The sequence below is a fragment of the Rattus norvegicus genome, chromosome 3, assembly GCF_021556685.1.
Source record: "Rattus norvegicus strain SHRSP/BbbUtx chromosome 3, alternate assembly SHRSP_T2T, whole genome shotgun sequence".
NCBI classification, from domain to species: Eukaryota; Metazoa; Chordata; class Mammalia; order Rodentia; family Muridae; genus Rattus; species Rattus norvegicus.
The window spans coordinates 89,651,122-89,677,498 of NC_141536.1; the positions used below are offsets into that span (position 1 = coordinate 89,651,122).

The window sequence follows — 26,377 nt, forward strand, 5'->3', positions numbered from 1 at the left end:
CTGCATTTGCTCTTGATCAGGGGAACAGAAAGCAGCAGTCGTGTCCAACAGAAGAGAGACATTAAAGTTGATTAAGTGAGTGGGCCAATTAGTGTCTGGCTTCATGCAGTGTGGAGTTAATTAGCCTCTGCAAAACAACAACAGCTGCCTTAATGGTGGGGCAGGCAGCCCAGCAGAGAGCAGCCATGGGAAGAGTGATAGGGCAGTGCTTAATAACTTGGCTGAGTTGGCCCTGCCCCACTAAAAATGTAGAGCAAAGCCTGGGGCAAACTTCTTTGCCCACTTCCAGACTGCATGGGGTAGGAGCCAGACGGATCCAGCTTTGGCTCTGGGGAGATGCCAAATCCCACCTCTTTTAAAAAACATAATATTTTAAATTTATTATTTGAGAGTTTTATACCTGTACCCAATATATTTTGATCATATTTATCTCCTACCTCCTTTTTCTGTTCTCCTCAACATGTCTCCCTCCCAACTCTGTGACTTCTTGCATTTTTTAAAAATAACCCACCGAGTCCAATTATTGCTGCCCAATGCTTGTGGGTGGGATGTCCACTGGAGCATGGGATAACCTACTAGAGGCCCCGCTCCCAAAGAAGAATGACCCTCCCTACCTCAGCAGCCCCTAATTGCCAATCGCTCCTGAACTAGGAGTGCAGCCTGTGAGGCTCCCTGTCCATTCTGGAATTTTCACTGGCTTGATGCTTGTGCAGGTAACCTCAGCTACTGTGAATTAATACCAGCAAAGGGCACATCATGCCCAGAGGGCAGCATTTCATAGCACTTCTCCTGAGCCTCCAGCACATACGGTCTTCCTGCCTCGTCTCCCTTGATGTTCCCCGAGCCTAGAAATGGAGGCTTGATACAGAACTGAGCATTCAACACTCATTCATTCTCGGTACCTTGACCAATTATGAGTCTCTGCATTAATGACTGCCCACTGCAAACGGATTCTTCTCTGACCGATGTTAATAGCAGCAGAAATCTATGGGTACATAATATGGGTTAAGGAGGCAGTTTGTCAACATGGCCATTTAGCATATCAAGAACAGTAGGATTTTTCCCCCTGTGGTCCATGATCTCTGTGGTCATGGGCTTTTTAGCTAGGTTCCAATGACCAGGTATGATTTCCCTCTTGTGGAGCAGGTCTAAAATCCAATCAGAATGCACTGGTTACCCCCACAGCAGCCACGCTATTGCATCAGCGGGCACGCTTTGCCCTGCTGAGCTCTTGCCTCCTGCTTGAATTTATTTTTCAGACTTGACAGCACAACTTACTTTCCATTCTAGCAAAATTAACTAATCCACACAGCTTTGCCTTGATCTTCCACTCTGCATTTCACCATGCTGCACGATGATATCCCTTCTTTGTTATATAAATAATGACACTTACTGGAGAACATCTAGAAAGTATAGAAAAAATAGCCCTGCTATCTTTTAATGGTCACTCGGGGACGATTAAATGCTGGTGTTCTGCAAGCTGTTCAAGGTATGTTTGTTTCATATGCAAAATAATATGCATGCATGTGTGTATATTTGCATGTGCGTGTATGTGAGAGAGAGAGAGAGAAAGAGAGAGAGAGAGAAAGACAGAGAGGGAGAGAGAATGTATGTGTATATGAGAAAGTATGTGTAAGACTGTATGTGAGTTTGTGTGAGTGTGTGTGTATATCTGTGTATGTAAGAATCTGTATATGTGAAGGAGTGTGTGTATACACGTGTGTACGTGCATTCGTGTACTTCTATGTGCATACTGTTTTTACAAATTGGACTCACTGTATGTGATCATTAATAACCCACTGTTTCAGCAACATGTCATCAACATTTTCTCCATCTCATTAAAATAGTCTTAAAACCTCTCAGCCTGTATGGCTTCACTAATTACGTGTCATAGGCGTCTGTCTATTTATGCCTCACGAGTCTGTCAACAGTTCTTGAGAATAGAGACAATTTTCTGTCACAATATGCACAATAGATCAGAGCATATGTCATGGCCAATCATGTGGTAGGCACTCTTTTAAAAACCACCGGGGTTCTTCCCACTTCTTTACTTTTTTTTTTTTTTTTTTGGTTCTTTTTTTCGGAGCTGGGGACCGAACCCAGCACTTCTTTACTTTTATAAAAGGTTTTATAACCCAATCAGTTAAGATTGGATTCACTACAAATGACCCAGTGCCTCCCCAAGCACAGTTTAAACAAGCGAGTTTATTTCTCCTCTGCACAAATTCAGGACCTTTGCCTGTCTACCAGCCTGAACTCCAGTCCCAAGGCTGCCTTGTCCAAAGCAGATGCTAAAGCTCCAACGAGGGAGGAAACAAGGAGAAAGGGACATGGGCTTCCTTGGAGGAGCGTTCTGCAAGTTCCATATGCTACTTCTGCTCGCATTCTTGTTAGTCAGAATCTAGTCACAACCACATCTAACTTCAAGAGAGTCTGGGAAATGTGGCCTTAATGTGGGAAATGTATATCTATACTGTGTGTAACTGTTAATAAGCAAGAAAGGGATGAAAACTAGGGAGCCATTAGTCGGGACAACTTTGGACCCCGGACTGACCTAACAGACCACTCCCGGTGTGACCCTTAGTTTCTGCACGTGGGTCTCTGGATATCTGTTGGGTCAGCCTAGCTGCTTGGACTAATGCCTGGGACCTGTGCGTGGGGACGTTTCCGTGCGTCAGCTTCCTGCTGTGAGCTCCGTCCTGCCAGTTGACAAAGTAGTCATCGCCAGAGATTGACTCAATCGAGATGCCCCATTTCCCGGAGGATGTTTTTCCAATTAGTGGGAAGAGGAAGTTGCAGCTGTGAGGACAGGAATCAGGGTTCTGAAATGCAATGATTATTAGTAACAATCCATCAAACAGCCTCATAGGAAAATGGAGGAAAAGCCAGCTCAAGGATGCTGTGTGGGACGGGCATGACAGGCTGTCTGGAACAAGAGACAGCGTGGCCGTACTGCAATGTGACCAAGCCCCTGAGAGGGCGAGGGAGTTCGTAACAAGGCTTTACTGCCTGCAGTAAAAATCCTGCCAAAACGCATTCGGGAACGCGCGGGGAGACGCGCATTCATTATTATGCCCCTAGCAGCTATCACAGGAAACCATCTGGGCTCAGTTGGCCTATAAATTCGAACTTGCAGTTGGGTGGGCTATGGGGAATCGGCCAAGCAGGAAGTGAAGGTGTGAAGTGCATCTGGCAGGTTCGTGCGGAACGTGGTTCCTCCTGGCAGTTGTTTTTCTTTTAAAATATTTTATTGTGAAACATACACACATACGCGGGGGAGAGGGGAGAGAGAGAGAGAGAGAGAGAGAGAGAGAGAGAGAGAGAGAGAGAGAGAGAGAGAGAGGGAGAGAGAGAGGAATCATACACTTTAATAACACCCACAAGATGAACACATGTACAAGAACCACAAGGGTCAGAAGCAGGGCATTGTGAGCTCTCTAGAAGTGCCAGTGTGCTTCCCCACAGACAATATTTTTTGTCTTCAAAGATAGGGATCCTAACTTAACGAAGATAACTTTTAATAAGCGATGAAGTTAAGTTCATTTGCTTTTGAACCTTATATTGTGCAGAACCCTGGAGTCCGAGGTCCAGTTTAGTAGTCAGTATTATCGTTAAAATATTCTGCTTCATGACGACGTTCCATTTTGCTCATCTCTGCTTGCAAATATTGTTCCGTTTACTTATTTCACTGCTTTTGCACACTTTACTATTCCTGGACGTGGAGGGATTTTCGTTTTGAGTTTATTACAAATCAGACTCCTGTGAACATCCATGTGCACACACATGTGGCTTTTTCTTCCACTGTGATCCTCCTTCTTCAGTGAGCATGAAAATAGCTAGTCATCCTGCTGAGAAGCAGACGCATGGCCTGTCTCCCTAGAGAGTCTGACTTAGAAAGTCCAGTCTGGAATCCAGAAGTTTCATTTCCAACAGATTATTTGGCCATAAAGTCTCTTCTGCACTCCAAACTGTGGACTGCAGGCCAGCCCTGGCTACTACCTGCCTTTAGATGATCCACGAGCTAAGGGTGTTTTTTTTTTTCCTTCCCCTTTTCCGTACTGGGACTGCACCTGCCAGGTAAGACTCTATCAGGGACTGCCCTAGGTTGACTACTACCTGAAACAATTGCTTTGTGTGCGTGTGTGCGTGTGAGCGTGTGTGCGGTATATGCCCACAGGGGCTCATATATCACCCTCTGCCACATTCCCTTGAGTCAGGTTCTCTCACTGAAGCTGGCAGTAGCCAGCATCCCCAGTGATCCTCCTGCCTCCATTCTCTGACCACCCTCTCCCCACCAGTGCTGGGCTTATAGATGTACTCATGACCACACCTAGCTTTTGAAGCTCTGGGGATTTGATCTCTGGTTCTCAGGCAAGCTCAGTGAGGGCTCATTTCTGCCAAGCCATTTCCCCAGTCCCAGCTGGGCTTTGTTTTATTTTAAAAACAATTTTAAATGGTTGGGGGGGGCAAAGAACAATATTTCACCACGCATGAAAATTAGATGAGATTCAAATTTCCGTGTCAATAAGTAAAACTAAATGACACAGTAAAAGTCACGTCAATTGTTTTTACACATCGTCTATGCACGATTTAATGCTAAGCAGAGCTGAGCAGAGACCCTACATCCCCTCACCAAAACCTAAAATTCTCTTCGAATTTTTACAGAAAATGTTTTCCCAGGGCTGGACTTAGAACGTGTTTGGGAGTGGAACTGCATTGTGGGCAGGCATCAGCCTAATGATTAGCAGGCACTGTCGGTCTCTCAAGGTGACGGCTCCTGCTTTATATGTCCCTAACAGCAGCAGCAGCATACACACTGTGTGTGTGTGTGTGTGTGTGTGTGTGTGTGTGTGTGTGTGTGTGTGTGCGCACACACACACATGGGTCCTGGCACCTTGGAGAATCTGAATCTCCCTGGAGGTGGTTACAGGTGGTTTCGAGCAGCTCAGAGTGGGTGCTGGGAACAGAGCTCTGCAAGAGCAGCATGTGCTTGCCACCACCTGGCACCGCTCCAGTCCCTTAGCTCCTTTGTACTGGGTTACCCACCCTTCGTGTACTCTGGGTACAATTTTTTTCATTCACATGCCAATATTTCATGTGTCATCTCTCTGGTGCTTGGCTCTTCCTGATGTCTTTTGAAAAGGAGGAGTTTTTAATTTTAATGTGGTCTACATAAAACTGCTTTAAAAATAAAGAATTACATTTTTTATTTGATTTTATTTTATGGGTGGGCTGTGGAGGGAGGGCGCTGCTGGCACATGCACATGTGGCTGTCAGAAGACAACTTGTTGCAGTCAGTTTCTTCTCTTTCCATGTGGGGTCCTGGGATCGAACTCAGCTTGTTAGGCTTGCCGCTGCTACTCACGAAGTCACTTGGTCAGTTTAACGACATTAAACTTTTTAATGTGCTATTTAATAACTCTTTCCTGCGGACTGGTAAAGTTCTCATGAGGCTCTGAGTTCAAGTCCCAGCTTTTTTGTGCAAAAGCCCAGCTCTTGCACTTTTGCAAACCCAGCACGGGGAAGACAGAAACGGGAATCTCTGGGACTCACTGCCAGCCAGTTATCCTAACTGATGAACCCTAAGTCCCAGTGAGAGACTTTGTCTCAAAAAATAAGGTGCACAGCTACTAAGAATAATGCCCAAGGTTGACCTCTGGTGTAAGCCTACATTTGAACCCCCCACAAGCACCAAACACACACGCACACGCACACACACACACACAAACACACACACAGACACACACACATATACATATACACACGCATACATACATACGTACACATATACGCACACACACACAAGCACACACACACTCCTCATGTGGAGATCATGACAACGTTGCCCAATATTATCGTTTAAAAGTTCCATTACTATATTTTCAGGTCTTAGATTACATGGAGATGAGTTTTGTATATGATATGAGTGAGGGGTCTGATTCTGTTTAATCAATATTGATTTTTTCCAATATCATTTGTTAGATGACCACTCTGTTCCTACTGCTGTTCAGAGATACTTCTGATACAAAGCAGACATGTGTGTGGCTCTGATTCTGTACTATTTGTTCTGTTCCATTAGACTATTTGTGGTAATATGACAGACAATAAGTTACTATGACCTTTTATGTGTTGAAATTTTGTAAAACATGCCCCACCATTTGGTTTGTCTCTTTCCCCACAGTGTTTTATTACATTAATTTCTGGCCCTGAATGATTTCTGTTCCTCTTAGTTTGTTTACAAATAACCTGCAGTTGATGGATAATGAAAAGTCAGTCTTCGCTAGCCGTAGGGCCAATTACTATATACTCTTTGGGAAACACTTTAATAGAACTCTGGTTACTGAACTGCTCCTGAAAACGCCTCTGGATATAACGGCGACTCTAGAGACAGGGAGAAGTGTTCATCCCACCAGCACCAGGCTCTCTTGGATCTCTCTGAATGCCAAAGACATCATAGTAGGGAACCCACTCTCGACTTCCAGAAGCTTCTAGCCCTTTAGGGTAAGCAGCCCTGGAAACATGCCACGTCAATCCGGCCTGAGACAAAGGTACACACGCAATGCTAGGTGCATAAAATAATCCGCCCAAGCAAAATGTTTAACAGTGAAACTGAAAACACGGTTCCACCATGAGGTGGTGATGGGGTGGATGGTGATGGCCCAACCGCATTGTGGAATATTGTTCATTTATTAAAGCAAAGGGGTAGGAACATGAATGAATGGTTTTAGTATAATGCAGAGTGAAAAAGAACAGGATGCAATGATACAAAAATAAATAATTAAACATGGAGAAAATAGGTCTGCTGGTTAAAATAATGGAGAGAATATATTACTATGATAATGATAGTTGGGGTAATGGGTGATTTTTTTTTGTATTTTTCCAAGTGTTCAGTTATGTGGTTATATAAAATTATGGTAAAAATGTAACTAGCAAAGCCACTTCCTATTACCAACGGCTCCCTGTTTTTCCTCTTCAAAGTACCGGCCATGTGCCAGTCAATATGCTGACTGCCTTCCTCTTCTCGGCTGATCTCACTTAATCCTCACAGCCTTTATGAGATGGTGTTTATTTCAGTTTGTTTTTAATGGGTATGTGTGTGTGTAGTACAAGAATGCACATGTGCATATGTGTGTTCACATGTATGTGCATATGTGTGTGTGCATCGACATGGAGACCACAGATGGAGGCTGGGCTCCTTCCTCTGTTTTTCTCTGCTTTATTTTCTTAAGATTTATTTATTTTTATTTTACATGTAGTGCGTGTCACACACACACACACACACACACACACACACACACACACACACCATGTGTACAGGTAGCTGTGGAGGCCAGAAGAAGGAATCAGACCCCTTGGCACTGGAGTTACAGGCAGTTGTGAGTCACATGATTTGAGTGTTGGGAAGTGAACCCAGCCAGTGCTCTTAACTGCTGAGCCACCTCTCCCCAGCTCCCACTTAATTTTTAAAAAAAAATATTTATTTATTAATTGTGTAAATGTGTGTATGTGACAGAGTGTTTCCCACCTGTGTACAAGAGACCAGAAGAGAGCGTTAGATCCCTGTGGAGCCAGAGTCACAAGTGGTTGTGAGTTGGTTTGGCTTGGGTGCTGGAAACTGGACTTGAGTCCTCTGGAAAAGCAGCAAGTGCTCCTAACTGCCTCGCTGCCTCACTAGCCTTCTGTTTATTTTTGAGACAGTGTCTTTCACTGAATCTGAAGCTCATTGGTTTAACTAAAATAGGTGGCCAATCCTGTTTCTACCTTTCCAAAGCTAGGACTCTAGTCCTGTCTCTCACAGGGATGCTGGTAATCTGAAATTAGTGCCAGCAAGGCAATTTATCAACCTAGCCATCTTCCCAGCTCTGGCTTATTAGACCCTCACAAATAAGAAGAAAAAGGAGAGGAAGCTTGAGAGGGAAAGGGACTTGCTGGAAGTCACCTAGCAAGAGGCAGAGAGTCCCTTAGGCCCCCAATCTGTGGTTTCACCCACTGAGCCAGTCAGTTTCCACCTGCTACAGAACGGTGACATCTTTCAAAGGGAAGCAAGTTCAAGGGTGGTAAAGGTACAGATGTGTCTGGAAGGAAGTGGGTCAGCAGCCTCTGTACCCCTCAGCCCAGGGCACACGTCCCCAGTCCCATCTCCTCCTGCCTGGGTATCTCTGAGAGTGTGGCCCAATTTTGCTGAGTCCCAGCTTCTTCTGCTGTCAAACGCAATACACAGCCCCCCACCATGTAGACCGTTGCATTGATTAATGAGATAATATATATTCCCCTGTCCTACAAAAAGGAGACACTTGTGAATTTATTTCCTTCTACCCAAGGACACAGGAAACTTACGAACACCCCAGCCTTTTCCTGTCACTTGGCCTCTGGTTATTGTCCTGGGTGTAATGGAGTGGAAAACTCTACACGGCTCCCTCTGACAGGGAATTTCTAATCTCAGAAAACTTAATGGTTTTTGTCAACCTGATTGTCCAGCGAGAGTGGATTAGGAGAATGACTTCCCATGTCACTGGAAAGTTGACTCGCTTCACGGCATTTTTCCTGGTGCCAGTGGGAGGCATGATCGATACAAGACAGACCCAAATACTTACCTGTGGTCTCGAGGCTGAGGACAAAGGTTGGGAGTTCCATTTAAGTGCCTTCAGCCATTTCCAAGTGGACGGGCATGATGTGCATTTAGCGGTTCCGGCTGGTGACCCGAGCTTTGCAGTCTGGGAGCGTGCTAGCAATCGAGTGTCCTCTGCGCAGTGGAGCAGAGGCCTCCAGGCTCAGGCAGGATTCGTCTTCTTCACTCCTGTTTTTCCATCTGCACAGAAGCCCATTAGTTACTGTCTGTGGTGCTAGGAACAGACAGCCTTGAGTTTCAGGACTTTCCAGCAACATTGCCCTGAGGCCCTCAGAGTGGTCAGAGACTACTAATGGACACACGGTCCCAAAGTGTCTTTAACACTGCCAGCCTCAAATCTAGGTGCCACGTACCAACTAAACAGTGGCAGAGACTCTGCTGGGCAGCGGCTACCCTGCAGGAAGCATCCGAGGGGACCAAGTCAGGTCGGGTGCTTCTGCCATGGTCAGGCTTAATGACAAAGCCTCTGTGACAGTGACAAGGGCAGTTGCTGTCACTTCCTTGGGGCATTCTTTTCTGACCCTTTAGAGTAGGTCCGAGCACCAGTAGTTTTCCCTCACAGCAACTAGAAATAAACACATTTGCAGTCCACTCGAATGCAAATCTGGGCTTGCCCTGTGTGATGCTGATCCACATTTCAGGCACATAGTAGGTTCTTTAATAAGCGAATTGACTGCATCAATTAACAAAGCTGGATAGCTTCCTGCTGATGACTTACTTGTTTGCCCCCTGTGAGTAGAGTCCCTCGGAAGGAAGGAAACATGACCGCTTGGTTCATTTTGTTCTTGCAGGGTGCAGAGCCATGCCCGCTGTACAGTAGCAGAGTAAACACCGCAGCACTGATAAAATGCTTTGTATGGTGGACCAATCTCAAATCAGTGCTATGAACTCCAGTTACTGAAGCCGTGAAAACATAATACAGTGAGGAAAAGGAGTTATGTCAAAGACACAGCTTTGGTTGATATCAGTCTTTGTGCACCGATCTTTTTTTGTGTGTGTAAATTTTTTTAATTTAAGTTTACTTTTTACTTATTCATTTTACATCTCACTCATGGCCCTCATCCTGGTCACCCCCTCCCACGATTCTTCCCCCAGCTCCCCTCCCCTTCTCTTCTGAGCAGATGGGGGCCCCCTTGGATATCCCCCCTCCCGCCCTGACACTTCAAGTCTCTGTGAGGCTAGGTGCTTCCTCTCCCACTGAGGCCAGACAAGGCAGCCCAGCTAGAAGATCGTATCCCACATATAGGCTAGAGCTTTTGGGATATTCCTGACTCTGGTTTTTCAGGATCCACATGAAGACCAAGCTGCACATCTGCTACATATGATACAGCACTATTTAAATTGTTTTGATATTTTCTCCCCACAGAGTTTTTCTCATGGGTATGTTACACCTAGTTTTAACTAGGCTAAGCGCATACACACACTTCCACTCACTCACAGAAACGCAAGTCTACAGCTGCCCAGGTGTTCTGTGGATTGGAGAACAGGAAGGGAGGGCTGGTTGAATAACATTTTTCTCATTGTTGGAATTAATTGTTGGTGCTACCCTGGAATTGATGGTATCATGGGAAGAGCTGGTGGGAGGCATTGTGCAAGGTTTGCCCTTGAGGCCACAGCAAATCAGGCAAAACATGCACAGGTTAGAAACAAGCCACAGAAGATGCTGTGGTCTGTGCACCTTGGAGTTGGGTAATGGGAAATGGTGTCTGTACCCGCTGGTTGTAGCCTCCACTTCTTTCATCTAGGCCTTGAGATGTTGCTAGGAAGCACCTCAAGCTCACCGCCATCCTCTTGCCTTCAAATGGAAAGAAAAGGGCAGGGGTCATCCTCATCTCCTTACATTGCCTCTCCATGGCACTTGTGCATCTGTATTTTGTGTGTGCAGCATTCTGTGCTAAGCAGCCCCGTGTTCCTCCCTCCCTCCCTCCCTCACCCCCTCCCTCCCTCCCTCCTGCTCGCTGTTTGTCTGTCTCTCTGTCTCTCTCTGTCTCTGTCTCTGTCTCTCTCTCTCTCTCTCTCTCTCTCTCTCTGTCTCTCTCTCTCTCTCTCTCTCTCTCTCTCTCTCTCTCTCTCTCTCTCTCTCTAAGTTTGGCTCATTATGTGGAAATCACCCAGTTTCCATCTGTAAGGGCCTAGTGATGGTGCCAACAAGTGACTTGTTACTACAGACACTGGGAATCCACTGTATCATTAAAAAGAATCATATCAAAACCTGTTCTGCTATATTCCAAATGCCAATGTCCTGTGAGAGACCCACTGCAATAGTAGGAAAGGAAAGGGCCTTGCTTACAGTGCCAAGGTTATGTAAATTCATTGTCATGTGAATAAGGTAGGCAGAAAGTTGAGTGCACAGATTTTTTTTTAAAATAAGTACACTGTAGCTATCTTCAGACACACCAGAAGAGGGCATCAGATCCCATTACAGATGGTTGTGAGCCACCATGTGGTTGCTGGGATTTGAACTCAGGACCTTTGGAAGAGCAGTCAGTGCTCTTAACCGCTGAGCCATCTCTCCAGCCCCGTGCACAGATTTCTTACCTGTTGATGCTGGTGGAGACTCTGGGTGGGCACAGGTGCTGTGGTAAGTGGAGAAAACAAGATAGTCCTTGATCTTCTGTCCTGGAGGGGACAGCAGGGGTCAGGGCTGAGGAGGGGATAGTCTGAGAAAAGTGAAGCAGCCCCCTAATGTGACAGGCCAGAGGGCAGGCAGAAGCCTTGGGGTTTAGTTAATAGAAAAGGGCATCGTTGTAGCTCCCACACCGCTTCCTCCTTCGTCTTCCTTCCTCCTTACCCCTCCCTCCCTCCCTCCCTCCCTCCCTCCCTCCCTCCCTCCCTCCTTCCCTCCCTCCTTCCTTCCTTCCTTCCTTCCTTCCTTCCTTCCTTCCTTCCATCCTTTTGTACGAGACGGGGATGGGGGTACCTGGAAGAGAATGGGGAACAAGGGACGTGAGGAAAGACGCCAAGAGTCTGATCAAGGCGACAGTTTAATCCCAAGGCTGAATGTATACCATAGCAGGGGTAACAGAGGGAGGGGGAGTGTGAAACATTTACGCAGGCCAAGGACACAGTATTCGTGTGGTCAGGGAATCGGCTGATGTTGACAGGATGTCAGAAAGGTCACAGGTTTGTCATATTAGTCAGCAGGAGAACGTTATCATATTATTATTTATCTTGACCACCAGATTTGTATTAGTCTTCTGCAGCTGGCTGGGGATTTTCCATGAACCCAGTCATACTTAATTCTAACCATAATAATAACATCAACAATGGAGGGCTTCAAGGGCATCGCTCCCAACATCCTTTCTTTTTTGACAGGATCTTGCTATGTTGCCCTGATGGCCTAACACTTAGCCCAGGCTGGCCTCAAACAATCCTCTTGCCTCTCCCTTCCAAATCGTAAAGTAAAAGGCAGGTGTTACCCCAGATGTTTCTACTTCTTTCAATTTCCCCTCTGTGGCATTTGTGTATCTGCAGAACTAAAATGAGTAGTCATGCAAAAGATCTTAAGAGAAGTAGACTTCTAGGGATGATGATGGTGGTGGTGGTGATGGTGATGATGATGGTGGTGGTGATGATGATGGAGATGATGGTGATTATTATTATTGTTATTGTTATTATTGTCATCTTCATTCCCAATTATAAGGAAAACTGTCTGATCTTATAAATAATACATTCTTTTTAGCAAACTCCACTGTTTCTCATCTCGACTCTACCTCTCTTCTTACTACCTTTGAGGACGCACCTGAATGCACACGATGAGAGAGCTGGCCCCTCCACGGCACATTCACAGCTTCAAGCCTACTGGGCATCTCAATGCTCCCAAGAAAAAGCAACACGTGGAAAGCTCAACACACCCTTGAAATTCAGAAAAGAGACATCACCTAGTGTAACATAACTGGCAGGTCAGTGCTCAGGCTATCCGTGCTGATTCCGTCGTCCCAGGGGCACGCACTGCGTTTCTGATTCCCTTGCACTGGGCTGCGTCTGTGGACTGTTGGCATTGGGAGTTTCATGCATTACTCACAGTTTGGCCCTCCACAATCTCACACCCACTGTCCTTCATGCTCCTTTCTTCATGGCCATGCTGAAGACAGTAGGCCTCCATTATCCTGGAACCTTGGCTGACCCTGCAGAGGAAGTCTGGCTGCCCTCTGTCTGCCGGCTGAGTGCCATTATGGTCACAAGAGGTTATCAACAATTTTATTGAGTCATTGTTTGTTTGGGGGTGTGGTCTCAGAAATTATCCTGATGTAACCAATATACAGCACAACTAAGCTTTCAACCTCAGTGCCTGCAAGAAGAAAGAAAAGAGGAAGAGTGACAGACATTTAATAGAAATGGATATTTTTGCTACCTGTCCTAGGAATGAAAATCCTCAAACAAGTTTGGGGTTGTCACTGTGATTATCTTCAGGATTTGTGTCTTCCAGTAGGATCAGCTTCAGTTTTTTCCTGCCTCGTCTTGGTTCTTCCATGGCAAGTAGGTAAAAACAAAAATTTACTTTAGCTTGGTATGTATGTGGTGTGGGGTATGGTGTAGGTGTGCAGTGTGGTGTGTATAGTGTGAGGTGTGTGGTGTGAGGTGTGCAGTGTGGTAAGGTGTGTGTTGTGGTGTGTGTATAGTGTGAGGTATATAGTGTGAGGTGTGCTGTGTTAGGTGTGTGTGGTGTGAGGTGTGCACTGTGGTATGTATGTGGTATGAGATGTATGGTGTGGTGTGATGTGTGTGTAGTTTGAGTGGTGTGGTGTGGTGTGTGTGTATAGTGTGAGGTGTGCTGTGTTAGGTGTGTGTATAGTGTGAGGTGTGCTGTGTTAGGTGTGTGTAGTGTGAGGTATGTGGTGTGTGTGTTTGTGTATGTGTATGTGATATGAGGCACATGGTATGGTGTGTGTATGAATAGTGTGAGGTGTATATTGTGGTGTGTGTGTGTGGTGTGAGGTGTGTGTGTGTGTGTGTGTGTGTGTTTGGTGTGAGGTGTATACTGTGGTGTGTGTGTGATGTGAGGTGAGGTGTGTGTGCGTGTCTGAGCTGCCCTACACCCAGTCCCCTGCACTGTTCACTTTGCTCTTTGGTTATTGTCATCTATGCCAAGTTTGGATTTTTCTTAAACTCCCTTTGATTTAATCATGAGGTTCTTGAGAGAAGTGGTTCCGTCTGCCTGGTCTCACGATGCTGTTCCTAGTCTTTTCTCTCTCTGTACCTCAGTCTCAATTGCCCAGCCCTGCTATGCTCTGTAGCTTAGTCCTGCTGTGTCTTAACTGGGCCTGGAAACTCATGGGGATTCAGCACTTTCTAGGCTGATCTTAGAGGGGAGTCAGAGTTCCCTCAGGCTCCGGTGAGTTTTTGAACCCCTTGTCTGGTCGTGTGGCACATGTTTAACACAGATATTTGGATGTTTATTTTTCTTGAAACAGATTCTTCTTCCATGACTGCCTGACCTGCAACTTGCAACATAGATCAGGCTGGCCTAGAACTCACAGAGACCCATTTGCCTCAACCTCTAAAGTGCTAGGATTGAAAGTATGCACCACCGCACCTGGCTTTTCTTTTTTTCAAGCTTATAGATCTGACAGTGAGATCACTTTAATGGATATGCGGCCATAACTGATGAGGGTGTGGTCCTGACGCTTAGGGACAGAAAGCATCCTGAGTCTGCTGGAAGCACACTGGAGTTAGTGGAGGCTCTTCAGAGGCCCACAGAAGGGGTCATGAACTATTTCTTTCTAAGGTCATTGACGTGGGCAGGGCCTTTGGTCATCAGTGTTGGGGGGATTCACAACACATCAGTGGTTGGCTCTTCCTGGAAAGCATTTTTGAAAAACTTCCCAGAGCTCAGGAAAAAGGAAGATACTTGTTTTTTTATCTGGGGAATAACGAAAGCATGGGTAGAGATACCAACAAGTGATATTTATTATTTACTCAGCCCTTTTCATGTCATAGGCACTGTTTACACTTCTTCCTGCACACAGTCCTCACAGCAGTGCCAAGAGATGGGGCTATATCCCTAAGGGCCTTTTCTAGATGACAGAACAGAGTCATGGAGAAATAATATGTCCATAAAAGAAGGCCACATCGCTAGAGTTCACTCACAGCCAGCCTGCCTCTAGGGGCTGTGCTCACAGCCTCCCTGAATAAGGTTCATAGTTTCAGTAGAGGCCAGAATTTCACAAGGGCTCAAAGAGAGCCCGGGGACAGTCCCACAGTCCCGTGTGGTCGTACCAACTCAAAGCAGAAGCATCATAGGATTGTCATTACATTGTCAGGTTGGTCCCAACCTAGAGATGACACTCACGCCAGCATCACTGACAGGGAGGAAGTCAGGCCAGAAGCACAAGGGTTCAGAGTCAGGTGGCCAAGGCCAGAAGGACAAGGGCAGGAGGCCTGAAGCTAGGCAAAGCCAGAGAGAAAGATGATGATGATAATGGTGGTGGTGGTGGTAGTGTGTGCTTGTGCATGCATGTGTATGTATGTGTGTTGGTGATAGTCATGTGTGAGGTATATACAAGCCATGGTGCACACATGAAGGTCAAAGGATAACTTTGAGGAATTGTTGGTTTTACCATGAGACATGGAATGCCAACCTTGCCCTGCCAAGCCTTCTTGCAGGCTAGCCTGGCTTCTCAATAAAGATGTTCCACTCCTCAAGTTCAGGTTTTGGCTCATGATTCTGTCCCTGGTATTCAATAGTCTGGCCTCAAAACATTTAACAGAGAAATTCCCTTTGTGTTGGGACCACTGACATATGTGGTTAGTGGACATCAGAAACTACATGAAAACATTTCCTGAGCCAGTCTCCCAGTGGGACCACACAATGCTAGATATTATAATTAATAATAATAATAATAAATCATCAAATAGGAGAGGCAAGAACAGAAAGGGCAACTGAGTTGATTGGAAGGAAATCACAGACACTTTGGCAGACGTTGCTGTTACCCCTCAACACTGACCCCAATCCTGTGCAATAGCAGGACATAGAGGGCCAAAATGTGCTTGGGAGCTTGGGCTTCCTCAGCCAAACACACCCACTCCTTTAAAAAAAAACAAAAACAAAAACAAAAACAGGTTTTGAGTGCTAAATGTCTCTATTTCTAGGAAGGAACTTTGAAACCAGACAGCCAGAGTTAGCTCTGACTCTCAAGCTAAAAGCCTCTTGAGGAAAGGGTTTTTTTTTTTTAATATCATCATAAAATAGCTCACCCAACCCTAGTACAGAAACTTTGGTGTTAAGGACAAAAAAGAAAGATAAAAAGCATTTTATCTGAAGCTGAGACAAGGGGGGAATGTCAGGGAATCGTGGGCTCTTCAATGGGAGTCAGTCTTGCCTTCTGAAGTATCCAAGTTGAAAGAAGTGAGTGGCTGTTGGCTGTGTTTTTGGCTGGGGAGAAAAGGAAATAGCAGGAAAGGAGAGTCCTCAGCAGCCATGGCTTCCTCTTGGAGTGAAGGGGGTGAATATGTCTATGTACTCAGAGGGCAGCTGCCCCGAACCACTGCCCAGCTGAGCCCCATGTCCTGCTTGAGGTAAGCAGAGGAGCTACATCGCATGTCCACAGTCCATGTCCCAAAGGAAGAGGTGCCCAGGGACTGGGACCTGGGATTGGTGTGTTCCCTGTCCAATGCTACTCTGTCATTTCCTAGCTGAGCCACCTTGGATAACTGCTCATCCCTGACTCTCTGTTTACTTAGAGGAGATCTGGGAAAATTACCATTAGTGCTCAGAGAGGTCCCAGGCACATAGTATCTAAGATGTTGTAATGAAAAATATTATATTTTTGAGAGACTAACAAGTAAATCATTAGGAATGACTCATGGTCTTAAAAATAGCATCACACAAAGAGCCACCAAGAGGCTGAGTAGCATGCTTATGTGACATGTGCAAGGCCCTGGGCTCCATCCCCAGATTCCCAGGATGGGAGAGGTTTCGGGGAAGGACTTTCCCCATTCAAGGCACAGCTAAAGGCCTTCTTTACACCGAGAGCATTAAGACAGCTGCTGGCCCGCAGGCACCCAGTGAACAGTGCAGCCAACATAGGCCCACAACTAACTTGACTTAATTCGAAAGGTGCCGTGACAGGTGCAGCTTTGGGAATGCTCGACGTGGAATGCCCGGGGACTTAGGAGCTGTCATTTGATCTGAAGCTAGAAGAGTGAGCAGGATTTGACTGAATGGACACTTATGGGTGGAGGAAAGACATTTTAACAAGAGGGAACAGAGTCAACCTCAAGAGTGACAATGGGGTTTGACCCAAATTTTTGGGAATGCATGCGTGGTCCAAAGGGTTGGAGGCTGATGTCCGTGAGAGAGCCTGGAGAGGGAGAAGGTAAGCTGGGTGGGACTCACAGGTGTTAACCCGGCTGAATGGCAGATAATGGCAGATATGACATTCTGTAGAATAGCCACAAGCCACAGGTGGGTATTGAAAAACTACTTAACATGAAGCTAATGAGACCAGAAGACAGGGGTTTGATTTTTATTTGATTTCTGTGAACACTTAAATGTCACCTGTGGCTAGTATATACCATATTAGATAACACAGTCACAAGACTTGCAACATTGATGCCAAGAGTACATTCCAGGCCCTCTCCTCAGCCCACAAATGGGAGCTCCCAGCCAGCCACAGCTGTGTTTGAGCAGCAGAGCAGACAAATGGGGCTGAATCCGACTTATCTTCTGTTCACCAAATCCACATGCCCTGACACTGCCATGTGGGTCCAGAGGAGGGCCAGCTTTTGAATTCCTACAAAGACACCATAGGGCTAACAGTAGCCGGGACTTCTCTCAGTATCTGGGGTCTGTTTGCAGGTAGAATCAAGTTTCCTCTTTATTTCAGCTTCCTAGAGCTGCTGAGTCAGGCGAGTGTACGTGGGGCACACCCTCATGGGGTACACTGGGTGGCAGCTGTTCGTTGGTGATGCTTCCGTGAGGAGAGGTCCTTAGTCAGGTTCTGGCATAGGCCATTTTGCAGCCAGCTTCTCCCTTCAGCATGACCTTTGGCCTGCATCTGGGAAGGCATAGTAGAAGGCTGCTGCTATGACCAGATGCTGATAGGGTAGCCATTTTTCAGCTTTCTAGCAGTAGGGCATATATTAGTTTAATGGGTACTTGGCTTCCTACTGTTTCCCAGTTGCTTCTAATCCAAAGGAACTAAATTGAGTTCTTAGTGCTCCTTCAGAACCTCCCTGTGTGTCCCAACCAAAAGGACACAGGCATCCTCTCTAGCCTTGAGTGCAAAAACAGAAGCAGATTCATGAGCCAGCATATCCATTCATGACACACAGCGCTTAAACAGTCACACTGTCACGGGCAGGAGGAGTACTGAATCTTAAAATACTAACATACATTAAGGAAGCTTCCCTTCCGGGGAAGTTTGGTGACTGACTCAAAGATGGTAGATATGGCTGAATCTCAGTTCTGACACCACACAGCCCTATTTATAAAACCAAAGGCCAAAAACTGGAAGCTATCGGTGAAAAATGTACCTATCAGCCCATGCACGGTTTAAAAAAATATTTTTAATCTTTTAATCCTTAAAAAGCAGAGGAATTCACTTTGAAAACCCAGGTTAGCTATTATTTTTCAACTTGTGAATCCATGTGGGACTAAGGAGTTGAAGGTGAGCTTCTAATCATGCCACAAAGAGGGGTCAAAGCAAGCAATTAGAGTTGCACATAATTGCAGAAACTAAAAATCGCAAAGCAATATAAACAGCTTTTAAAACGCCTGTTTCATAATTCATCTTGCTTATTATAAGGACTGAGAGTTCTCATTTGTGGAAGTTTAAATAAAATGGGGGATCTTGAGAGCCAATTGAATTTGGCTTCTTTGCTTTACAGATGAGTAATATGGGCTAGTTAGTACAAGCCACAAAAGCAGACAGAGAGGAGTGGTGCATCAAGTATGTGCACACATGGGCATCCACCTACCTGCAGACATACAACACACACACACACACACACACACACACACACACACACACACACACACACACAGAGAGAGAGAGAGATTATAACGATGGGAATAGTTATGCAGGAGCAGATTGGATCCCTTGGCTCCTGCCCTGCAAGGAATTCCAGACCCCATGTGGTTGTGCAAGCAAATGCCCAGGAATATTTCTGCAGACTCTTGCTTGTGTGTGGACGGTGCTGATTTTCTGCACGAAATGTATTGAGGCATAAGTTGGCACATAAAAGACATTCAATAGCTCTGGCTCTTGTCTTCTTGCTCCCGCTCTGTCTTCTCACCCCTTCCTCCCCTCTCTCCACGTGCTAATGGCCAACCTCTCCCCTCCCCTCCCTCTCTGCCTTTCTCTGTCTGTACTACCCTCTCAACTCCCCTCCCCATGCCTTGAATAAACTCTATTCTATACTAAAAAACAAAACAAAAAAACCAAAAAAAAAAACAAACCCCAGACATTCAATAAACATATTGAATGAATGAATGAATGAACGAATGAATGAATGAATGAACAAATGAATGAATGAACAAATGAATGAATGCGTCAGGGAAGAAGCTCAGAATGGGAAGTTGTTTTCCAAATCCAAGGCAAGTAGAATGGGCCCTTAGGCAGTATCTTCTGAAGCCTCTGGTGTCATCTTCTTTGTTCCCAGCCAAGCACCCTGCCCCAGTGGCTTGTGTCTCACTGCTCCTCGGACACTACAGCGAAAGCCTTTGATTCAATTTTCACCCCCTCTCCTGTTACAGCTCACTTGCTTTCTGACTCCACTGGGCGCCCCAGAGCTGTTCTCGGAAATTCGTCTGCCTTCCCTCTGTTCTTACCTTTGTCCTCAAATGAGACAGATGCTCCCTTCAGTGTTGCTTCTTCTTGGGACAAGCTGTCCTCTGCAAAGCCCCTTGATCCTGTGGTAATTAGGTCCTGGGAAGGGAGATACCCTGTGGGTATCAGACTGGTTCAGACATGTCTAGACCCAGCTTCAGCTACCTTGCCTGTCAAGAAAGATGGGAGCACACTGGACAGAAATGAGACAAATGCATTCCCGTGTCTGGTGGAGCAGTGTGGGGTCCTTCCTTATCATTTTCAGGGCTACACCGACTAGGAAGGCATCATAAACCTTGGTTACATCCTGACACGGGATTGGCTACTTTGATAGCCTTTGCATACAGAAAGGTTTCTCTTTCTGAACAACAGGCTAGAAATTGAGGGCAAACTCTTTTTTACTAAGAAAAAAATAAGCTTTGCAGTGGGTGGCCAGTATATACCTCTAGTCTGTCAGCTCCTCTGGGGCCTTATGCTTCCACAAGTAAATATAGGCACGTGCACACTTAGCCTTATAGTTCAAGGCCAACATCAGGAACATAGTGAGGGATAATGACAGCCTCGTGTTTTCTTCAAAAATTGTTCGAATTGGTGTGTGTGTGTGTGTGTGTGTGTGTGTGTGTGTGTGTGTGTGTGTGTGTGTGTGTGTGTAGGTAAGTTCAAGGGCAATTATGGGAATCAGTTTTGTTCGTCTATGTGGGCTCTGGGCATTGACCTCAGATTGTTAATAGATTCGACTACTGAGCCATTACACTGGCCTGAAAACCCATATTTGAAATAAATTAAGTCTCAGCATTCAGTTTGGGACAAATGGGCAAAAACTATAACTTACCACATGACATAAATTATAATCATAGAATATCACTTTATCTGTCTTTGAATATCTTATTAAAATATTTCAACAGCCTTAATAGAGTTCTATTGTTTTCACTTACAAAAGGTACAGAGGCAGACAGTCAGAGGCAACAGTATGTATTCCAGGTAGCCCAGACTGGCATGAACTATTCATGGTAATCCTCCCGCCGCAGTCTCCTGAGTCAACACTCAGGATTAAAGGTATGCACTACCATGCCTGGATTCAGTTTCAGGCTTATCTAACTGTATATAGGCATGTCCAACTGTAATTCATGGGCCACACACTCCCCACAATCTCAGGGTTTTTATTGACACAACAAAATACCAGAACCAAAAAGCAAATTGAGGAGGAAAGTGTTAATTCAGCTTACATTTCCATGTTGCTGTTCATCACCAAAGGAAGTCAGGACGGGAACTCAAGCAGGGCAGCTACCTGGAGGCAGGAGCTGAGACAGAGGTCATACAGGGGTCTGTTTACAGGCTTACTCCTCAAGGCCCGTTTTGTTTTTAATTTAGAGAATACTTTATTAGTTTTTGTAATCAAACCCACGTAGATAAGACCTTACATATTTAATACAGTGCGTTACCCCTGTACAAATGGAAAAAACTTAAGTTCAACATTTCTAGACCAATATGGCTGTTAATTTCTGTACAGTGCCAACTCAACACAGTAAACGGGGATACTTTTTTCCAAAGTTGACAGCACAGCTAAAGTTTCAAAAAATTCAAATTATATATCTGTATATATATTTATATTTATATAAAAAGACCAATAATAGCAGTGTGATATGCATCAACAGCAGCAACAGCTTTTCCAGGTTCTGCAGTCATCTGAACAAAACTGTAGAGACATCCAGCACACTCCATTAAAAAAAAAAAGTAAAAAAACAAAACCCGAGAAAACAGCACAGTTCTGTTACTCTTGTGGTACCTGGCACCATTTTTTTTTTAAATTAGCTTCTCAATCATCATCTGGAAAGAAAACATTCTGAGCAACATCATTAAAAACAGCTCTAATAAAGCACGGTCACTACTACGTATCATAGAGCAGGTACAAGCTATTTTACATCCACAGAGGTATGATACAGTACTGTCCTACATCTATAATACTAGAGGATACAATTTAAAAGGCATTATTTGAGACTTGATTCTACTTTTCCAGCAGAGGGCCCAAAGGATGGTGTGACACAGCTTTGTAAAGAAACATACTCTAGACAGGATTTCCTTTCACTAGTGGCACAGTTCTAAGGATTCATTCTCTCCATGAATGTCAACTAAAACCGTTATTAAAAAAATGAAATATCCCTAGAACAAAACCGTATAACCACCGGATTCACATGAAGATGACCTAGTGGAGACAAGCTGGACCTCACCTTACCAACAAGCTATCAAATCTGTTATGTTTAAACAGTGAGACCTCCAAGGAAGGAGATGCCAAGTAGTGCTTCAAAGCTTCGGACCACAATCAAACACAGCATCCTTTTCAACAGAAGCAGAAGCTCATCTGAATATGCTCAAGGATGCTGACATCAACATTTAATCATATCCTCACTCATCCAGGAAGAAGGGGAGATCAGTTACTACTGTACTTTATTGTGTTCAACCAAATCACCATGTTACAAAAATAGCAAGCTGCCATAATAAAAAATAAGGCTCCTCTATCCAGCACCAGATAGCATCATTTTACTTTCAAGCCTAGAAATTGCACACTTGTATATAAACCAACCGAAGATGAGGATTGAGAGTTCATCTTGGTGGATTTTTCCTTTGATGAATATGAAGTGTCCTTCCTTATCTTTTTTGATGACTTTTAATTGAAATTGATTTTATTTGATATTAGAATGGCTACTCCAGCTTGCTTCTTCTGACCATTTGCTTGGAAAGTTGTTTTCCAGCCTTTCACTCTGAGGTAGTGTTTGTCTTTGTCTCTGAGGTGTGTTTCCTGTAGGCAGCAGAATGCAGGGTCCTCATTGCGTATCCAGTTTGTTAATCTATGTCTTTTTATTGGGGAGTTGAGGCCATTGATGTTGAGAGATATTAAGGAATAGTGATTATTGCTTCCTGTTATATTCATATTTGGATGTGAGGTTATGTTTGTGTGCTTTTCTTCTCTTTGTTTTGTTGCCAAGATGATTAGTTTCTTGCTTCTTCTAGGGTATAGCTTGCCTCCTTATGTTGGGCTTTACCCTTTATTATCCTTTGTAGTGCTGGATTTGTAGAAAGATATTGTGTAAATTTGGTTTTGTCATGGAATATCTTGGTTTCTCCATCTATGTTAATTGAGAGTTTTGCAGGATACAGTAACCTGGGCTGACATTTGTGTTCTCTTAGGGTCTGTATGACATCTGTCCAGGATCTTCTGGCCTTCATAGTTTCTGGCGAAAAGTCTGGTGTGATTCTGATAGGTCTGCCTTTATATGTTACTTGACCTTTTTCCCTTACTGCTTTTAATATTCTTTCTTTATTTTGTGCGTTTGGTGTTTTGACAATTATGTGACGGGAGGTGTTTCTTTTCTGGTCCAATCTATTTGGAGTTCTGTAGGCTTCTTGTATGCCTATGGGTATCTCTTTTTTTAGGTTAGGGAAGTTTTCTTCTATGATTTTGTTGAAGATATTTACTGGTCCTTTGAGCTGGGAGTCTTCACTCTCTTTTATACCTATCATCCTTAGGTTTGATCTTCTCATTGAGTCCTGGATTTCCTGTATGTTTTGGACCAGTAGCTTTTTCTGCTTTACATTATCTTTGACAGTTGAGTCAATGATTTCTATGGAATCTTCTGCTCCCGAGATTCTCTCTTCCATCTCTTGTATTCTGTTGGTGAAGCTTGTATCTACAGCTCCTTGTCTTTTCTTTTGATTTTCTATGTCCAGGGTTGTTTCCATGTGTTTTTTCTTGATTGCTTCTATTTCCATTTTTAATTCCTTCAACTGTTTGATTGTGTTTTCCTGGAATTCTTTCAGGGATTTTTGCGATTCCTCTCTGTAGGCTTCTACTTGTTCTCTAAGGGAGTTCTTTATGTCTTTCTTGAAGTCCTCCAGCATCATGATCAAATATGATTTTGAAACTAGATCTTGCTTTTCTGGTGTGTTTGGATATTCTGTGTTTGCTTTGGTGGGAGAATTGGGCTCCGATGATGCCATGTAGTCTTGGTTTCTGTTGCTTGGGTTCCTGCGCTTGCCTCTCGCCATCAGATTATCTCTAGTGTTACTTTGTTCTGCTATTTCTGACCATGGCTAGACTGTCCTATAAGCCTGTGTGTCAGGAGTGCTGTAGACCTGTTTTCCTGTTTTCTTTCAGCCAGTTATGGGGACAGAGTGTTCTGCTTTCGGGCGTGTAGTTTTTCCTATTTACAGGTCTTCAGCTGTTCCTGTGGGCCTGTGTCTTGAGTTCACCAGGCAGGTTTCTTGCAGGGGAAAAGTTGGTCCTACCTGTGGTTCCAAGGCTCAAGTTTGCTCGTGGGGTACTGCCTAAGTCCTCTCCGCGGCGGCAGCAACCGGGAAGATCTGCGCCGCTCCTCAAGGCCTGTTTAACCTGCATTCTTACAGAGCCCATGACCACCGGCCCAGGGATGGCACCACCCACGGTGGGCTGCTGGCCGATTGATCACTAAGAAAATGCCTTACAGCTGGATCTCGTGGAGGCATTTTCTCAGTGAAGGCTCCTTCCTCTTTGATGACTCCAGCTTGTGTCAAGTTGACATGAAACCATCTAGTGCAATAGCTCTGGACGCATCTGAACACAGCGTCGTACACTGCTTAGCAACTCTGTTGGCATGAATCTTGAGTGTGAACTTTGTAGTGACAGTAGCATGTGTGTCTTTCCTTGACCTTGCTCCTCTGAAGAAACTGTTGTGCTTTTCTTTCAAGCTCCCCAGACCTCCTGTTGCCTGCTGACCTCTGCTACAGGAAAATGCTGCACTCCCGGTGAATGCTATATTCATAATACACACTACAGACTGTACATCAAGTTCAGCTGGGAAACAGCACATGAGCATCCCTTGGAAGTGTTCAGAACACCAAAGAGATCGTCAGCCCATGGCAGACGCCGTCTGATCCTCACCCTAAAGCTCAGCCTGGAACGACTCCAGGGTCTTACTCTAAAGACACCCCTCAAGATCTTGCTGATTTCTGGTTATTCAGATGCATACAGTAGCACAGCTTGGGACCTAAAGATCAGTGGGGTAGAAATGAGGAAGGAAATGACATGTTCTATGACTAGTGTCCCCAGCTTGTCTTGCTCTTTCTAGATACAGTGCAGCCCTCACATGGTTATAGTGTACTTTTCTGACCAAATGTGGGAACGTTTCTTTCTGTCTGTTTCAAGGCTGTGTACATCTTGTCTGTTTTGAAGGCTGAGATGCGATAGGATTCCCCAGAAATTCATACGTCTCTCTAAATTGGTCTGGTTTGGCATAGATCTCTCTTCCCAAAGACACTGCACAAACTGTCCCAGGTCCAGCCATAAAGAAAGTTTGTTCTTAAGGCCCTCTGCCCTCGAGGGCAGATCTGATCTTAATAGACTCACAGCTTCATCGGATCTGTTGTAACTACTTCTCTCTCCATCTCTTTCCTATACAAATCAAAGACCTCGCCCGTCCTTCCTCCTAGATTCGCTCCCTTGAGGGCAAAGCAAGATCCAGCTTATTCCTGCCTCCCTGTCCAGGCACCAGGGCTCCCAGCTTACAAAACCAGCGCCCTCAGAGCTGCCCACAGAACTGCAGGCTCAAAGTGGTAAGAAAAGAGAAAGGGGTTGGTTTGATGTGGTTAGCCTGCCACCCCTGCCTTTTCAGTCCTGGCTCTAAACCACTCTCATGCTCACCCCTCAGCCTGCACTGAGCTCCATGGATGGATGCATGATAGCCTTCACAGCCTCACCTGAGGCTGAAGCAGGGCCCAGGGATGGGGTAGGGGCATTACCTTTTTTTCTGAATTCCTAGCTGCTTAGGCCAGCACGGCCTCAGGAGTGGGACGGAGAGAAAGAGAAAGTGAGAGCAAGCAGAGGAGCAAAGGCTGTTGTTACACGGTTTCCCTTCAGCCCCAGAAATAGAAAGCCTGACTTCCGATATGCACAGTCCCGGTGCAAACCACTAGACCACACTGCCAGATAAGAAAAATGTTAGATTGTGTCATACTTCCGTCATGGGCTGCAGCTTCTGCAAAATGTCCCTGTGTGTCGGAGAGTCTAGGGAGTGAGGATTTAAGGGGCTAGAAGGAAAAAGACAACAGAGACCGTCGTCTCTCTTTTCTGTTTATAGGTTCATGTTTAACCACTAAAGGAAAGGGAGCTCACAAAAGCATGAGGGAGCTAACTTATTACTTGCATGTATGAGAGAAGAAAACTAATTGGAGTCTGCTAGCCAGCCGTGTGCCCTTGGCACTTTCATGCCCACATACTTATTTATCAAGTACCAACTGGGTACTGGCTGCCACATCTGTACTGCAGATTTTTGGTGCAGAGCAAGGGGGCTGGCCCAAAGTCAGAATCACCTAGATTCCACCTCTGGGCTCAGTACCACTGCACCATGGAAATAATTTCCCTTCATTCTTTTCCCAGAGCAGCCGCGGCAGGCTCCCATGTTGTCAGCCGCTATAGGAAGAGTGATGGTCTGGGTGTTGACAGGCTCCTAATTGGAAGGTAGGAGGTGCCGCCAGAGATCAGCTATAAAAGTTATCTTTGGATGGGGGTAGGCTGCTGATGCTCGGAAGAGAGTTAGGGGTGAGGTGGGGTGAGCTGTCAGCCTGGGACAGGGCCTGGCCTGGCAGACAGTTGATACATGCAGGAGGAGGCTGCTGATAGATGGGGCCATTTCAAAGAATGCTCATAGTAGTATGCATGCCAGACTTCAGGACCAAAGAGTCCATGAGGGGGTGAGATGCTGGGAAGGGGAGAGAGTACCTGGGGTGGTCCTAAAGATTCAGGCCCTCGACAGTGGTTGAAAAGAAGTTATGTGACAAAGACAAGGGGAAAGAGAGCCTCAAGTGTCCTTTTACTCAGTCAATAAAAACAAAACAAAACAAAACAAAACAAACAAACAAACAAACAAAAAACCCAGATGTTTTTGAGTGACTTTTATGCGCTTCTAACTGTTGCAGATCCTGAGAAGTTCAAAAGAGCAGCCAG

General features: G+C 45.2%; 2 long non-coding RNA genes across 4 annotated transcripts in view; one reads left to right on the top strand and one right to left on the bottom strand.

Annotated features, from left to right (window-relative positions):
- Window positions 1–12,915: 12,915 nt before the first annotated feature.
- Window positions 12,916–26,377, top strand: part of LOC102551977 (uncharacterized) — a 17,694-nt gene continuing 4,232 nt past the window's right edge. Inside the window, exons 1-5 of one of the 2 annotated variants that reach the window (XR_015684530.1) lie at window positions 12,916–13,108; window positions 24,124–24,180; window positions 24,865–24,987; window positions 25,811–25,891; window positions 26,350–26,377. The exon at window positions 26,350–26,377 is cut by the window's right edge and continues 347 nt beyond it. This is a non-coding gene — a long non-coding RNA (uncharacterized LOC102551977). The remainder of the gene's footprint in view (window positions 13,109–24,123; window positions 24,181–24,864; window positions 24,988–25,810; window positions 25,892–26,349) is intronic. The other variant, XR_015684529.1, reaches the window with a different exon arrangement.
- Window positions 17,082–26,377, bottom strand: part of LOC120101615 (uncharacterized) — an 11,937-nt gene continuing 2,641 nt past the window's right edge. Inside the window, exons 2-4 of one of the 2 annotated variants that reach the window (XR_015684531.1) lie at window positions 20,628–20,702; window positions 19,404–19,500; window positions 17,082–17,628 (exon numbers count right to left, since the gene is read on the bottom strand). This is a non-coding gene — a long non-coding RNA (uncharacterized LOC120101615). Of the gene's footprint in view, window positions 17,629–19,403; window positions 19,518–20,627; window positions 20,703–26,377 lie in introns of both variants that reach the window. The other variant, XR_015684532.1, reaches the window with a different exon arrangement.